At 37.4% G+C, this 17,137-nt stretch overlaps 1 protein-coding gene across 2 annotated transcripts in view; it reads right to left on the bottom strand.

Moving 5' to 3' along the window:
- The window catches only part of Stim2 (stromal interaction molecule 2), a 106,194-nt gene that overhangs the window by 88,432 nt on the left and 625 nt on the right, over nucleotides 1–17,137 (bottom strand). The window lies entirely within an intron of this gene.

Genomic DNA, 17,137 nt, shown 5'->3' on the forward strand with positions numbered 1-17,137 from the left:
GTTTATGCAACATGATTTTCTCAAATATAGTATTAGGACAATGCCTCTATTTCCCAAAAGAGCAAAAACATCTAATTTACTGAGCAGCAAGTGATAACGTTACACCTGGTATAAACATACATGTATGTGCATGTATGTGTATGTATGATTTAATTATTAGTATGATCTTAAAAGAGAGGAATTATGTCCTCTTCTCCCCAGACCAAAAAAGGAGGCAAAAAGATCTGAGTCTGCTAATAAAACATAATTTACTTGTAGGGTTATGTTACTCTAAAGCCTATTTAATTCTCTTATCCTATGGGATGCCTCCCTTCTAATCATCCCTTGTTCCTATTTTACACAGGTTTGTGTGATTACCAATCACATGGATACAACCAGAGTTTACATGTTCAAGCCATAAAAAGAAGTGGACATACTTCAGACTATGAAACTAGGTGTGATAGATCATATCTGAGAAGAACTAGGATTGGAAAGTAAAAAGCAATCAATATTTATAATATGTGTGGTAACTCAAAATTACTCCACAGAAATCTTATTTGTTAAGAAATTCAAGACCTGGTGGTGTAGTTCAGTGTATGAAGCTCAGACTGCCTGTCTATCATATACAAGGCCCTGGGTTTGATCCCACAGAAAAAGGAGAGCAAGAAAGGAGAGAGGGAGAGAGGGAAGGAGGGAAGGAGAGAAGGGAAGAAAGGGGGAAGGAAAAGGAGAGGAGAGGGAGGAGAAGGAAAGGGGGAGGAGAAGGCAGGGAAGGAGGAAAGAGAGAGAGGGTAAAGGAAAGGAAAAGGGGTGAGGGGGGAAGGTCCTATCAATAGCTCTAACAGCTCAGAGTTAAACAAAACTGAGAAGGGAAAAAAAAAGGCAGAAACACACTTAACCTACTGGAAAACTCACAGCTTTTAGTCATTTATACAATAATCATTAACACTCAAGAAAAATATCAGTTTTCATATGTTTCTTAAGAGTGAAATTATGGGCCAGGACCTCAAACCTCTATCACAAGGGTCAATGTACAGCAAACACACAAAAGAGAAGATATTTGAAGTCTTTACTAATCAAATATCCCACCCAAACAGAAAAGTTTTTTTCAAAAAAAAAAATATATATATATATCAATATATATATATATATCTATATTGATATATATATATATATATATATCAGCCAGGCACGGTGGCTCATGCCTGTAATCCTAGCTACTCAGCAGACTGAGATCTGAGGATTGCAGTTCAAAGCCATCCGGAGCACCGAAGTCCCTGAGAATCTTATCTCCAACTAACCATCAGAAAAATGGAAGTGGTGCTGTGGCTCAAGGGATAGCTGAAGAGCTCAGGGACAACATCCAGGCCCAGAATTCAAGCCCCACCACCAACCCCCCTCCCACCCCTAACCCCCACAAAAAGATAAAATGAGAGGGACACCTCACTTTGTGAAACAGTATCAGTCTAGGTATTCTAGGAGAAACACTGAATAAAAGAACTATTTCAAGGGCTAAGAGTGTTGCCTAGTGGTAGAGTGCTTATCTAGGATGCATGAAGCCCTGGGTTCGATTAACTCAGTACCACATACACAGAAAAAGTTGGAAGTGATGCTGTTGCTGAAGTGGTAGAGTGCTAGCTTTGAGCAAAAGAAGCTCAGGGTCAGTTCCTAGTCCTCGAGTTTAAGCCTCCGAATTGGCTGGCAAAAAAAAAAAAAAATCTGAAAAGACAACATGTAAGACTTTCAAAAATTAATGAAATATAACAAATCATGTATTCAAGCTCTTTCAAAACTGCCAATACTAGTCATCTAAAATTAAGCAAGAGTCAGGGTCCTAACAACTGAGACTATCAACTTAAAAAGAGAAAAGTCCGAAAGAATTCAGTTACTGTTCTGTTGGTCCCATCACTCTGGGGCCTGAGTGCAAGGCAGATTATCATGACAAGGAGTTTATGAAGAAACAAAAGCTAACTTCATGGTGCTAAGGAAGCAAAAAAAAAAAAAAGGAAGACACAGCATCCCATAATTTATTCCTTTACTAATCTAGAAATAAAGAAAAATAATCCTATCAGCAATTTGATACAAATCTTCTGATGAATTTATAGCCTGACTGAAAATAAGCTATTAAACACTTAAAATGTGAAGGCAGATTATTCAGAGTACTACAATAACTACATAATTTTATAAAGAGGTATAAGGAGTATATTACAGATTGCACATGTGTAAACTGAAATTCAGAGGACTAATATACTTGCACATCTGCTTATGATTTTAAAATATATACTATAAAATAATTGCTCCCAGGTGTGGTGACATATGCCTATAATCTCAGTACTCAAAAGAGTAAGGCAGGAGTTGATAAACTGGAGGCCAGCCTGGGCTATATAACAATACTCTGTCTCAAAAACAATTGAGCCTGGTGTGGTGGTTCACACCTATAATCCTAGCTACTCAGGAAACTGATATCTAAAGATTTCGGTTCAAGGGGCCGGGAGTTTGGCCTAGTGGTAGAGTGCTTGCCTAGCATGCATGAAGACCCGGGTTCGATTCCTCGGTACCACATACATAGCAAAAAGCCAGAAGTGGTGCTGAGGCTCAAGTGGTAGAGTGCTAGCCTTGAGAAAATCCAAGGACAGTGCTCAAGCCCTGAGCCCAAGCCCAGGACTGGCAAAAAAAAAAAAAAAGATTTCCGTTCAAAGCCAGACCAGGCACTAAAGTCCGTAAAACTCTTACCTCCAATTAACCACCAGAAAACTGGAAGTGACGTGGTAGCTCAAGGGATAGGGCTGTAGCCTTGAGCTAAAGAGCTCAGGGACAAAGCCCAGGCCCAGAGTTCAAGTCCCACAACCGACAATAAAAAGACAAATAATAACAGGAGGCTCAAATCTCAGGGTTGAAGTTCAAAGCCAGACCAGCCTGGAAAGTAAGTTTATGAGACTCTTTTTTTCCAATTAACCACCAGAAAACTGGAAGTGGTGCTACAGCTCAAAATGGTACAGGACTACCACCCTTGAGTGAAAAAGCTCAAAAACAAGCACCCAGGTTCTGAGTTTAAGTATCATGACCAACAAAAATAAATAATCATCTATATGTACACGTACACGCACACACACAACACACACATACGCAGTATATTCAGGGGCACATCAACTACTCGGGAGGCTTAGACAGTTTTACTTTTTAAGCCCAAAAATTTAAGGCCAGTTGGGCAACAAAGAGAGAGACAACCATCTCAAAAAATTTACAAGAGTATGGCAGAAATGATGCAAGATTAATAGCTAGTAAGCTCTAATCCTATGTTTGTCATTAAATTTGTTCGTAGTGTAGAATACATAAAGCTTGAGTTTTAACTCAAAAAGTTATCATTGTGACCTGTACAGCTACATTATAAACAAGTAAAAAGATCAAAAAACAGAAACAAGGGACTGGAGGTATGACTTAAGTAGTAGATCAACTGTTTAGCAAGCTCTTGGGCTTGAGTTCAACTCCTAAGTACTGGCAAAAATAGAAACCAATATGGAACTCCACACTTCGATTAAAGGCATCTGGAAACTAGTAAACACTCAGATCAATGGCAAATACAAATGAGGAAGTGACCATTTTGCTCTAAGATCACATCACTGAATATAGTAAAAGTACATGTGCATGAAAAATAACCATCATATTAAAAGTGAAATCACAAGAACAGAGCCATTTGTTTTCTACTATTTTCCTAGCATCTAAAAACTGTCAGTCACATAGTAATAATCAAATGTTTGTTTAATAAACATACTCTCAAGCAGCACCACATAATTTAATACTCAGTGAATTTCTAACTCCTGATTTCAGCATGAACTTTTTTAAGTGTCTTAAGGTCTGTGGGACTACAAGTTGAATACAATACCAGACTTTTAAGTAATCACATCATTTTAATTACCCTTCACCCTTTTAATAAAGATGTGAAATTGTCTAGAGTTGATGACTTAAGTCAAATGAATAATATATTGATCACAGCTGCTCAGTTTATATAGATGAACTGAAAGCTGATCTTCCAACATTTTTCTACTAAAAGTAAACAGTGAAACATACATATCACAGTTCTCCCTAAAAATATGAAACACAAAAATCTGTATATCAGTAAATAAGATTAAATGTACAAAAATCAATAATTGGATATTATATTACATATTATCTAATTTAAGACACTGAACACTCAAAGTAATATACAAACCATAAATCAGATGAAAGTACCAACAAACTGTAATAAATTACAAAATCAAACCTTCAAATACAAAAGTACTTATAAAGTTATGATACATTAAAAAGAAAAATGTTTTAAGATACCCCAAATGGGTAAAAAAACATTTCACCACATTACAAATTAATGCACGGTTGTCACTTGCCAGAATTGCAACAAGAAGAATATAAAGAATGTGGTGTTAAGAAAATTTTCAGATATAATGCAGTCAGATCTCACCAGTATAACTCTGGAAAAACTTTTTGCCAGAACCGTGTCAAATTTTCCCATCACTTTATCTTCAAGTTATGCAACAACACACTAAACAGAATATCCTCAATAAATGTTTACTGACACAATAAACAAACATACAGAACAAATCTTTAGGAATGGAAAATATACTTAAGGATGAAAGGAATAAAGGAGGAACAACAAAGAGTAGCATAATTTTCCAACAGTGTACTTATGATATGCAGAGGATCACCATAAATTTCATAACAAGTTTACATTTAATTAGCATCTACCAAAAATACTAAAAGTTTTATTATTAGCAGCAGTAATGTTAAGAGAGCAAAATAATTACAAGAATATTGTTCCATCTAATCCAAATGATTTAGTTCAGAATGTGACAGCAAGAAAGAACAGATTATAAAAAGAATCAAATGTCCAAGAGTTCATTTTTGATTAACTGACCAGAGAAACAATGGCACCATTAAAAGAAAGTCATTCCCAAGCTATTCATGAGGTGAAGTAGGAAGACTCTCATCTGAAGTCATACCTGCAAAATGCAAGATTCTATTGCAAAGTGCTGAGTTCAAACATAAGTACCAATAAAAAAAAATAGGAAAAGAGATAAAGAATGTTGAGATCATAAATGGTCATTATTGAACATTCCATGCTAAATGTTTCAAGTATACTATTTTAATCATAACCCTGTGAGGTAATAAATTTGTTCACAAAAGCTAATTATGTATATGCCATCCTCCTTTCTTCCTTCCTAAAAGAACCTCCATTTTGTTCAGATATGGGGCAGCAATACATTCAGAAAGATAAGCCCTTTTCCTAACAGTAGGATATGTTTGCTTGAAACAAAAGTCCTAATTTCCCTTGAGCAATAAACCAGTTCTGACCAATGGGACATGAGAAAGACAGTGGGGAAAACACAGCTACCAGCCTCTGGAAGCATCATGGAAGTCTTTAGGAATCTTGAAGATTCCTCAAAATATATTTTTCTTGATTTCCCACCCTCTTCATTTTCACTATTTCCTGACCTATCAATAAAACAAACCGTCATTCCAAAGCATCCTTCTAATCGTTCCTCTCCAATCAATCTCTACTCCTATCATACTAGTCTAAGCCATTATCAACTCTAAACTGGACTCCTAGCAACTACTCTTAGACAATCTCCCTGCCACTTGTTCTCCCAAGAATTCACTCCCAAACACAACACCTGATAAAACAAGTTGTTTGCCCTCATGCTACTCAAGAGGCTCAAATCCAGCTGGGGAAAAAAATTCTGTGAGTTTCTTATTTCCATTAAACTAAACCCCAACAAAACTGGAAGTGGAACTGTGGCTCAAGTGGTAGAGCATTAGCCTTGAGCAAAAGCAGCTCAGGGACAGCACCCCAGCCCCAGAGTTCAAGTGCCACACACAAACACACACAGCACAAATAGAAATTAGAACCCTTATACACTTTGGGTAAGATTGTAAAACGATGTAACCACTACAGAAAGTAAGGAATTGCCACAAAAAAAAAAGTCAAACACCATATCATATAGAAATCCCACTTCTGAGGACACAGTTAAAGTTCTGTAAAGCAGGATTTCAATAAAAGTATTTGCATACTCATGTTCTCAACATTATAACACAAAAAAAATGAAAGCAATCTCAGTGAATGAGTAAATACAGAAAATGTGGCTGGCATACAAAATAGATTATTCTTGAGTCTGTGTATGCTGGTTAATGAGGCTTGAACTACGAGCCTAAGTGCTGTCCCTCACAGCATTTCTGCTCAAGGCTGGCGTTTGTTATACCACTTAAGCCACAGTTCCACTTTAGTCTTCAATGTTAAGAAATCCGGTCATGTTAAAACATAGATAAACCTTGAGAATATTAACCTAAATGTAATAAACCAGTTACAGTAAGACAAACACACGAAACTAATCTAAAATAGTCAAATACAAAGAAACAAAAGGTAAAATGGTGGTCACCAGAGGCTGGGGAAGTACAGTTTCAGTTTTGTGGATTAAAAAGTGTTAGTTATCTGTTTTTTTAACAATTTGAGATATTCGACTGCACAAATAAACATATTTCATTTTTTGTATTTTCTACCAATTAAAAATAACAATGCAAACCAAACAAAGAAATTATAAATCATGATGAGGTGAGGGTTTCAGGGATAGATCTTGGTTCTGAATCTTTTGTGTCCCAAATACAGAAATGAGCAGAGCACAGCCAAACAGCAACAAAGTGAAAGTTTACTGAGTGAAGAGCAGACTGAGCATGAGTGCCACAGCAGTGAGGGAGGCTATCATTTCCTACTGCTTTATGTGAGGGAGATCAGCAAAGGGGAAGGTGGGTCATGGGGGGAAACTAGGGCATTCCTTTGGCACAAACTCTGATGGACAGGTTGGCAGGTAGGGCTTATGTAACAGATGGGTGTTTGGAAAGGAGCAAATCTGTCAGGACCTGTCCAAAGGAATGTGTGCATGCTCCTCACAGAGACTGGGCAGTCTTAAATCAAAATCTTGGGCATCCTTGGGGTTGGGAGATAAAGGTACCATCCTTGTCCTCCCCTGGCCTCCCAAACACACACCCATGCACACCAGCTAAGGGTTCTGGTTTGCTCTGAAAACATTCTGATTATCAGGATGTGGTCCCAGTCAGGAGAGCTGCAGGAATTTTATGAGTACCTTTTATCAGCAACTTCCCGTGAACTTAGAAGCTCTTGGGGCATTCCTTAGACACAGGAAGATCTGTGGGTGGATTTATGGGCCAGTCTCCTGAGTGGCCCTGGCAGCTGTGGACTGTTTCTATCTGCCTGCTTTCTATTGGTCACTTCACTACTCTCTTTAACATGCTTCAGTTTCTTCCTTCCACTCTTAGTAAGCCCAAACAATGTAACAAGGGATCTAGAAGCCTCTGTACCATCTGGTCATTCTCAGTTCCACAATCTTTCTTATAGCATGGTCTTTATCAAGCTATTTCCTCTATGTGGGATGTTATATTCCAACTCTACAGAGACTTTGCTCCCTACCGTCCCTCAGATACCACTTTAAATAGGACCAGCCTACCTAATCAGGAGTAGCGCCATATCATTTTCTACTTTTGTTTTCTCTTTCATTCTTTTATGGTATTTCTCAAAACTTTAAATTATTTGTTTTCTTATACTCCCAACTGAAAAGGCAAGCTCTATGGAAGCAAAGAGCTCATCAATCATTCATCAGAGTCCCCAATAATTCTCATAAATCTGTAATATATTTAGTATTCAAATATTTATTAATTCCACAATTAAAAAAATCACTCTATGAGCACATTTTCCAGTTTTATATTTCCCTACTTTGTATGACATAGAACAAATTTTCTATCATAAATCTTTTACACTAAGAAAAAGATTTGTTAAGTCTGACATTCCAACAGCAAAAAGCTTTAAATTTTTGGTTGCATAAAGTAAAAAATATAGAAAATAGCTTAATGATACAGTTGGCTTTTAAAAACATATCAGAATTTCCAACTTCACTGCCTTTATTTAGCTCCATCTCAACAAAGTTTTAATCTCAGGCCATTAGTGATCTGGTTGTACAGGTTACAAAAGTGTCTTAAATGATGTCATATTACATTAAATGAAAAAAGTGCTGAAGGTGTAATTCAATGGTACAGCACTTGAGTAGCAAGCATGAGGCCCTGGTTCAATGCCCAATGCTACAAAATTAACTGAATAAATGCAACATAAAACCTCTTAAAACCTTTTCAACAAAGGGGAAAGAAAAGAAAGCCCCTTTAAAAGCTTCAAGAGGTCATGTTCTAGTTCTGTAACTATGCTACATCTATATGTTTGAACAAAAAGAATTAAGTTAACAATAACTGAACACTTAACACTTGCCAGGCTTTTGTGCCTCATTCCGTATGGATAATTAACATTTTTTTCTTCAACTTATATTAGAGATAAGAAAATTTTGTCACTGATAGAGTCATCTACTCACAATTACAAACTGCTGTCAGACTGGAATTCAAACTCAGGAAATTCTACTCTGGTGTAGAAGCTATGTTCTCCATCATGTTATATAAAAGTAGAAATGTTGAGACTCATATCTCCAATTAACCACTAGAAAACAGGAAGTGGGGCTGTGGCTCAAGAGGTAGAGGGTAGCCTTGAGCTCAGGGACAGCACCCAGGCCCAGAATTTAAGCCCCATGGCTAACAAAAAAAAAAAAAAGTTCTGAGTATAATATACTACTATTCATCTTTATAGCCACATTCCATCCTTAAAGAATACTAACGAAAAATAGCTAAAGTAAAAAAAAAAAAAAAAAAGCTAACTTACTGGAGATAGTGACTTAAAAAAAATACTTAGAAAATAGTCCTAACCTCCAATAACAACATATGGGAATAATTTTTAACACTTCATTTAATATCAAACTTTAGTTACTTGCCAAAGATAAATGAAGATGGAACTCAGAAAGTGCTTGGATAATAAAGGTCTACAATTTATCACAACTAAGAATGACTAATTTGATTGCTTCTTCAGGTTCATTTCCTGATTTAACTTAAATCACATTTTATGTTTCAACATAAAGATCCTTGGCACTGGAGGACACTAAGGGACAATGTCCCTTATCAAGAGTAATCCTAAATCACTATTATATGCAATCTATTATATTTAAGATCTATTATATATAATGTAACAATTACCTTGTTAGGATTCTCTAAAGATTAAAAGAAACACAGAGCATGCAAACAGAACATTCTTGACAGTAATACAAATACAATGCAAATACACATGGTGCCCTACAGTCCCTGGATATCTGCCATTTCCATTCCCATCCAGCATTCTCAAGTATCACTATCTATGATCCATATGCTTTTCTACTCCTATGCACTTCCCCTACATGGCAAAGTCACACGTTGGAAACAACTCCTGTGAAAAAGAACTTCTTCACAGAACTCTACCTTTGTAACTCAGGAAAACACTGAATACCTTCATACCATATAAGTTCCTCATAGTGTGTTACCAACCTCTATGTGGATACATCTTATAATAGACCTCAAGGCAAAGTAAACAGCTTAACTTTGAAATGCCAAACATCTAGCTGGAACCTAGCACATAGCCTCTGGAGTGTTTTGTCTATTTGTTTAAAGAAGGAGAAAAGCAATTCATAAAAAGAAGAAAAAATGAACTAAATAAATTTCTTTACATCACACCTTGTTCCAAAGAGGAGGAAAAGGGATAAAAAATGTAGTTCAGTGGAAGAGCTACAACACCTTAGAAACAAAATAAGAAGGGAGTTAAAAGCCAATGCCAGTGGATCATGCTTGTAACCCTAGCTACCCAGGAGGCTGAGATCCATGGATCACAGTTAGAAGCCAGCCTGGGTAGGAAAGTGCATGATACTCTTCTCTCCAATTAACCACCAAAAATCTGAAAGTGGAGTTATGGTTCCAATGGCAGGGTGCTAACCTAACCCTAAATTCAATCCCCAAAATCAACACAAAATGGGAGGAGAGAGGAGTTGAAGACAATAAAACAATAAAGCCAGCATTAAACACCCTACAGCCTTATCCTAAACTTAAAATGGTATAGATGACAAATTCTAACAGAAAGGAAATTACTATCAGGACTCCAGCTACAACTGGCTATACAGTAATCACTTCATGAGCCAAATGAAATAAAGCCAAAATCAAATTAATCACTGGCTTGGGACTACCTACCCACAATTTAGAACTTTTCCTAGTAATGTAGTTCTCTGAGGAGGAAATGTTCAACTAGGAGAACAGAAGACTAAGAACAGACAATTAAGCAGGACCCACCCTTAAAATCAGCAACAAAGAATCTAGTCAAGAAAAACTGTTACTGAAGGGAGGATTAGTGCTGTCAAGTATGAATCAATGCCTACTAATATGAAGACCTAAATTGAATGAGGAAAAAACAAAACTATTTACTTTTGATCCTAGTAATGAATGAAATTTCACAAGTTAATTTTAAAACAAATGATATGCCTGTACTTAAAGACATTGTTATTTATAGAGAAAGTAGGAAAACTTCAGCTTCAATATAGCATAGATCAATCTGGACTAATTTTGGCTTTATTAAGTAATTAATGTGTTTTAAAATATGGAACACTAAAGGCTTATATAAGTATCTTAGGCAAATATCTTTACCAACTTATTTGGTTGCATTTGTCAAAACAACTGGCAAATATACAGGCAACTAATTTTTTAAAATAACTTCATAGTTCATCCTGCAAGTCTCATCACATACAAAATAATCTTATATTCAAACAACAAATCGAAGAAATCTATTTCTTGGATTTCCAAAAGCCTCGCTTACATTAAATCATTTATCTTATATTTCTTAGAGCTCAAAAGTCCGATCCATTTCTAACTTTATAAGAAAAGCAAATCTATAAAATGTTTTCTAAACATTTTCATAGCTACTGCTTCACTAAACTCAAGACCCACTTCTACATTGTTTCATAACTGATCTCCTGACTTCTATTATCCTGTCTCTTCCATCAACAACCCAGAATTAACTTGCTCATAGATCATATTCGAGTACACAGTGCCTCTCACCCCTTAATGAAAGGATACTTAGAATTCCATGCATCTATGAACAAAATTCAAGACATTCAAAGTGTCATTTTTCTCCTTAAAATTTAAAATAAATTTGTTCTCCATAACATATTTATTAAATGTTTACAATTTAATATTTAATGTGCTTCCCAAATAACCTAGGAAACTGAATATGCCAAGAAATTCATCACAATTGTCCTGTGTCCATATTGCCCAGTATGTGGCTATTTATTCCAATTTTAAAGGTGATGACATTTCCACACATATGGAATACACTATGGAACATAAAAATACTTGGTAAGTGAGCCAGGAGTGGTGGCTCACACCTGTAATCCAAGCTACTCAGGAGGCTGAGATCTGACGATTGGGGCTCAAAGCCAACCCAGGCACTAAAGTCCATGAGACTCTTATCTTCAATTAACCACCAGAAAACCAGAAGTAGCACTGTGGCTCAAGGGGTAGGGTGGTCGCCTTGAGCTGAAGAGCTCAAGGACAATGCCCAAGCCCAGAGTCAAGTCCCATGACTGACAACAAAAAATACTTGATAAGTGAAGCCCAACCTTCTTTCTCCTCCCGTTCCCCAATTCTTTAATACAACCCATACATATCTGGAAGACAATTGCTTTCTACCTTATTCTCTTACATGCTTCCTCTTAGAAAGGCCTTTTATATTCTTACTCTTTAAGCCTTGCATTCACCTCCACACAAAGCCTTATTCAGATAGCAAGATCTGTTTCAAATTCTACATTACTCCAAAATCAGCCTCCTACTGTCTTCCAACCTTCTGCAATCCTTACTGAGACAGTCAATCTATTTCATACTGTTCAGCTGTATGGAAAGGCTACTTACAACATACTTGGGTAAGAAGTTTAAACCTTGGAATCATATTTATGTATACTTCTGGTAATTATTATATATTATTTTGATCAAGTTACTTGAATTCATGCTACATCAGTTTCCTCTTCTCTATTTGAAAATAAAAGCAGTTATCCACCAGATGTAACCTCAGAACCAAAAGCATGGACACACGCTTTATATGTCAGTACATAATGACATTCATTAATTGTTTAATTAATTACCTGACCCATACTAGTTTTAAGTTTCCCCCATATCATATTCTTCCACATTCATTCTCATTTCTAACATTTCATTCTGTATGTACTTAGCAGTTGGTTGATAAAACTGGCCAGCTCAGAAAGAATCTTCTAGTTATAAACTCTAACAAATAACAAAAATGACCTGTAATCATTGTCAGTTGTTCATTTTACAATTAGCTTGACCAGTTTATAATTTACCACATGTGTGCACACGTGTATGTTTACACAATTTTGAAAGTTCTTACCTGACATTATCAGTGATAGGACCAATATCTAAAGTGTTTGATATAATTACTCAAAAGAAAAGCCTAAATTGATCGAAAAATGCTAGCATACATCTGGCCACAAATCAAGTCCTGAGCAAATTCCAATGTGAGTTCTCCTTTGGTATAAATCTTAATTTTCTAACTGTCCCTTTCAAGTTATTCCTGTGCTATGAGATCCTCATCAGAGACCAAATAATACCTGATATTTTCAAGACTTAAACAAAAGTATTTCATGTTTCCAAACCACAAAGCCTACTAATTATTAAATGTTCAGAAATCTAGATCAAATGAATACCAACAGATTCATTAATTAGCAATACAACTACAGCAATGATAAATTAGTGGTAAAGAAAAGGACTGTAGTCAGGTGCTGCTGGTGGCTCGTATCTGTAATATCAGCTGTTCAGGAGGCTGAAATAAATCTAAGGATCACGGCTGAAAGCCAGCCCAGGCAGTAAAAAGATGAGAGAAAAGAACTGATAATGATAACTATGGGAAAGAAATAAAATAAAAAGATAGAGAATCCAAAGGAGACCTTAGGAATTCAAGCACTTGATTTAGAAAGAGCAGCTTCTCAAAAGGAGGAATAAACACTTCTACTACTATGTAAGCTATTGAGTTTATTTTAATGGATGTAAATAGTACCACATAAATCTGTTGTTAAACTACCTGTGCAATAATATATACATTTATATACACATACAGATGTGTATGTCTATGTCTAGGTATGAGGTATCAAGGAATTGAACCCAAGGCTTCAAGCAAGCACTCTACCACGAGGCTACATTCCTGCCCCCCCCCACCTTTTTAATAACATATTTGTATTAACTGACCCTTCTTAGTGGTATTACACTAAGAATAAATTTTTATTGTGATTTTAACACTTCTAAAATATTTGAAAGATGCATTTTACATTTTTACAATATATCAAGTTAATGGAATGATATAGCTGAGATAGATAGACACAATAGAACCTTTCTTTAAGCCACTTAAAAAATAGATGCATGTGTTTGTTTGAAATAAGAAAGGGCGGGGTAAAAAAACAAGATGATTGGGACGGGGTGGGCGGAGGGAAATGGGGAAAAAACATGAGAAGGGGAATCAATGTGTGAGAAGTAATGCACCTACTATTGGTGAATGTAACTTAACCCCTGTACACATTACCCGGACAATAAAAAATAAAATTTATAAAAAGTACATACAAACAAATAGATGCAAATACTTTTATAAGAAAAAATTGTTTTTAAAAGTAATAATTTAAATTACTAAAGTTCTGCTTTAAAATATAGTTAACAAGCTCTTAGTCAAACTTCCCAGCTGGGCACCAGTGGTTCATGCTTGTAACTCTAGCTATTCAGCTGAGAACTGAAGATCACAGTTCAAAGCTAGCTCAGGAAAGAAAGTACCCAAGACTCTTATCTCCAATAAAGTAATCAGAAAAAGCCAGAAGTGGCCCTGTGGTTCAAGTGGCAGACTGCTAGCCTTGAGCACAAAGAGGATCAGAACAGAACCCAGTCCTATAGTTCAAGTCCCAGGACAGACAGACAGACATAAATCCCTCTCAATTCAAAGCATGCTTTCAATTATAAGCACTTTCCAAGAGCCTTCAAAAAAGTCAATATAGAGAAAGGGAATGAAGAGGTAACACTGTCCAAAAAGAAAGGTTCTCATTAGCTGAGTTATGTAACTGTAACTCCTCTGTATATCACCTCTATAATAACTTTTACTTTAAATACATATAAAATTTAAAACTTTTACTGTATAATACTGTAAAACATTACACAATGAATTCAGAAAAGGAAATACTGAAAAGGAAATGGAAATATAAACCAATATTCATTACGCAAAGGATGTTTAGCTTGATGATTTATTGTTGCCTGACTATTCAACCACTTCGTGCAAAACTCAGGACAAGACAGATGACTTAAAGGCAATTTATTCCTAAGATACACTAAAAGTTTTCCCTTGGGAGACAAACTTCAGTGACAACAATGTTTTCTAGATTTTATTAGCAAGAGGCCATGTTTTAAGAAGTTTCCAAAAGCAAGTATTAAAATATCAATTTGGAGAGGAAAACAAAGTGATTTATGTTGTCATTTTACACACCTATTAGAAATACTGAGTTAAATGGGAGTTTTCATTAAGAGCCAGAGAAAGCAATTCTCTCAAAATACTTTCAGAATTTTTTAATTTTCAAAATTCACATGAATTTAGTTTTCTTATGACTGATATTCTTCTCCACCATGTATCATGGCAGTATTTTACAACTGCGGTGTATGGCCCTACTTCCTGAACTGCACAATAGCACTAATATATTATGTTCTGGGCTTAGGACAACATTTACAAATAAGCCATAAAAGAAAGAACTATTCACACAGTCTTAAAAAGGGGGGGAGGGGAGACCTGCAAAGGCCACATAGTTCAAAGTAATTTTCAATGTTTAAATTTCCTAAGGGTTTTTGAATTTACTTTTTCCAAAATACCAGTGCAAGGGACTGTATTTACAAAAACTTACTAAAAATCATTACAACTCAACTGGCATACTGACTGTGTAGTTCTATAATCTTAAACTTTATACAAGAATGTTTACTTGAAATCAATATTCTAATGAAGTGAAGAATTAGTATGACCAGTAACAACTCTAGGGTTGTTATTATTTCAATAACCTTACTTCAATGTATTAAAACTTAAATTCATTTTGTGTGGTATATCAGATTTGTGAAGGATTTCCTTTTTAGGGGGGTGGGGGGTGGGTAATGGGCTTGAACTCTGGGCCTGGGTGCTGTCCCTGAGCTATTCAGCTCAAGGCTACCACCCTACCCCTTGAGCCACAACCTCTCCTCCCCTTTTCTAGTGATTAATTGGAGATAAGAGTCTCCAGGTCCTTAGTGCCCAGGCTGGCTTTGAATCATCCTCAGATCTCAGCCTCCTGAGTAGCTAAGATTACAGGCACTTTTTTTTTACTTTTATTGTGGAGGTGAGGTACAGAAGGGTTACAGTTCATCAGGTAGTGGGTCCATCACTTATACATTACTTCTTGAACATTGTTACCCCTTTCCTTGTTTTTCTTCCACTTTCCCTTCCCTCCACCCCCTCCCACTCATCTTTTCCTGTCTTTTTTACAGTTCCATAAGTAACTACCTAGAAATTTGAAATTTTAAAAGATTATAAACAGCTCGTTAAAAATAAAATTCCATCTGAAGTAATTGTCTTGCATGATGTACCCAATATAAAGTATCCTTGTTAGTGGTTAATAAAAGCAAGATTCTCGGCCTGGAGTTTGGCCCAGTGGTTAAAGTGCTTGCCTAGCATGCATGAAGACCCAGGTTCGATTCCTTGGTACCACAAACATAAAAAAAAGCCGGAAGTGGTGCTGAGGCTCAAGTAGTACAACTCTAGCCTTGAGAAAGTCCAAGGACAGTGCTCAGGCCCTGAGCTCAAGTCCAGGACTGGCAAAAAAAAAAAAAAAAAGAAACAATAAAACCGAAATTCTCAATTGCTTTTTTTTTCAATTGCATTTTGAGTGTATTGGCAATTCTTAGTCAAACTTTTTGCTCAAGCAATCAAGAGCTACACTTCTAAATCTTCTGGGAGTTGAAATAATTCTCCCTTCCCAAACGAGGCAATAAACCTTCAAAGCTGTAAGAATCACCATCCTTGACAGTTTGCCATAGTTTTATCTGAATAAAAATTATTCAAGAGAAGAACTATTGCTATGTGTCCTCACCTCAAGCTATTATCCTGATCACTCTGAAATTTCTGAATCAATGAATCCTCATCATATGTTCAACACCCTACAACTTCCAAAATGTCTAACCAGCTTACCAATATCCTTCTTCTCCCTGGAAGAGCAAATGTTGTTACAGAACCTAGAGAATAGCTGCTTAGTCCTAAAGAACACAGACCCTAAGTACCTCCCAGAGCAGCTGTTATTAAATGCCAGATGCCTGTGGGACTATTACTTCGGTCATTTTGTTCTATTTAATTTCCCTCTTAAATCCAGCAACTAGTGCGGGAAACTTCCATATCTACGTTTTAAAAAAAAAAATGAAGTAGTAAGAAAAGCAGACATTCCCTTCGCTTTCCCTTTTCCCTAGGAAATCATTTCAGGATCTTTATTTACACCACCACAATCCACAACGAATGTCACACCAGCCCGCTCCCCTCCAAGCCCAGGTGCACGTTTTCAGTCACCGCTACCACGTTCTCTGTTTTAAAAGATGCTGGCACGATCTGCCAGGACTGTGGCTCGGATACACCAACACCCTGCAGTGGATACACGAGGTGGGCCTGTGGTCACCACCCGCTGCTAATAAGCTTCCTGCGCCCCGGGTCACCCACAGTGATGCTCCCAACGGCAGGCCCCGCCACCACCTTTAAAACGGCCTCCTTCCACCCCCTCAGGAAACACACGCGCAGCTGGGACGGATCTTCGTACCGAGTCGTCACCGGCGCATGTCACCGGTGGGAGCCGGCTTCGGTGGCGTCCCCCGGGCCGCCCCGGGGGCCGACGGGGCCGCCTGCTCCCAGTTAGCAGGCTGAGTAGAAAAGGAGGCAAGGGAGGGGGGCGACACGCACCCGGAATGCGGCCCCGCAGCCCGCAGACGCCCCCCCCCCCGTCCCCCGTCGCTCTTCCGTAGCCCGACGGGGAACGCGCCGGCTGGCTGGGGTCTGGACGGCGGGAGACGAGCGCCGCGGGGCGGGGGAGCGGGCGCCGTCGAGCGGCTCCGGGAGGGCGGGGTGTCGGGGAGAAGCGGGAAGGCTCCCGGAGGGCGAGGGACCCCCCCC

The sequence above is a fragment of the Megascapheus bottae genome, chromosome 13 (assembly GCF_031878675.1).
Source record: "Megascapheus bottae isolate mThoBot1 chromosome 13, mThoBot2.hap1, whole genome shotgun sequence".
Classification (NCBI taxonomy): Eukaryota; Metazoa; Chordata; class Mammalia; order Rodentia; family Geomyidae; genus Megascapheus; species Megascapheus bottae.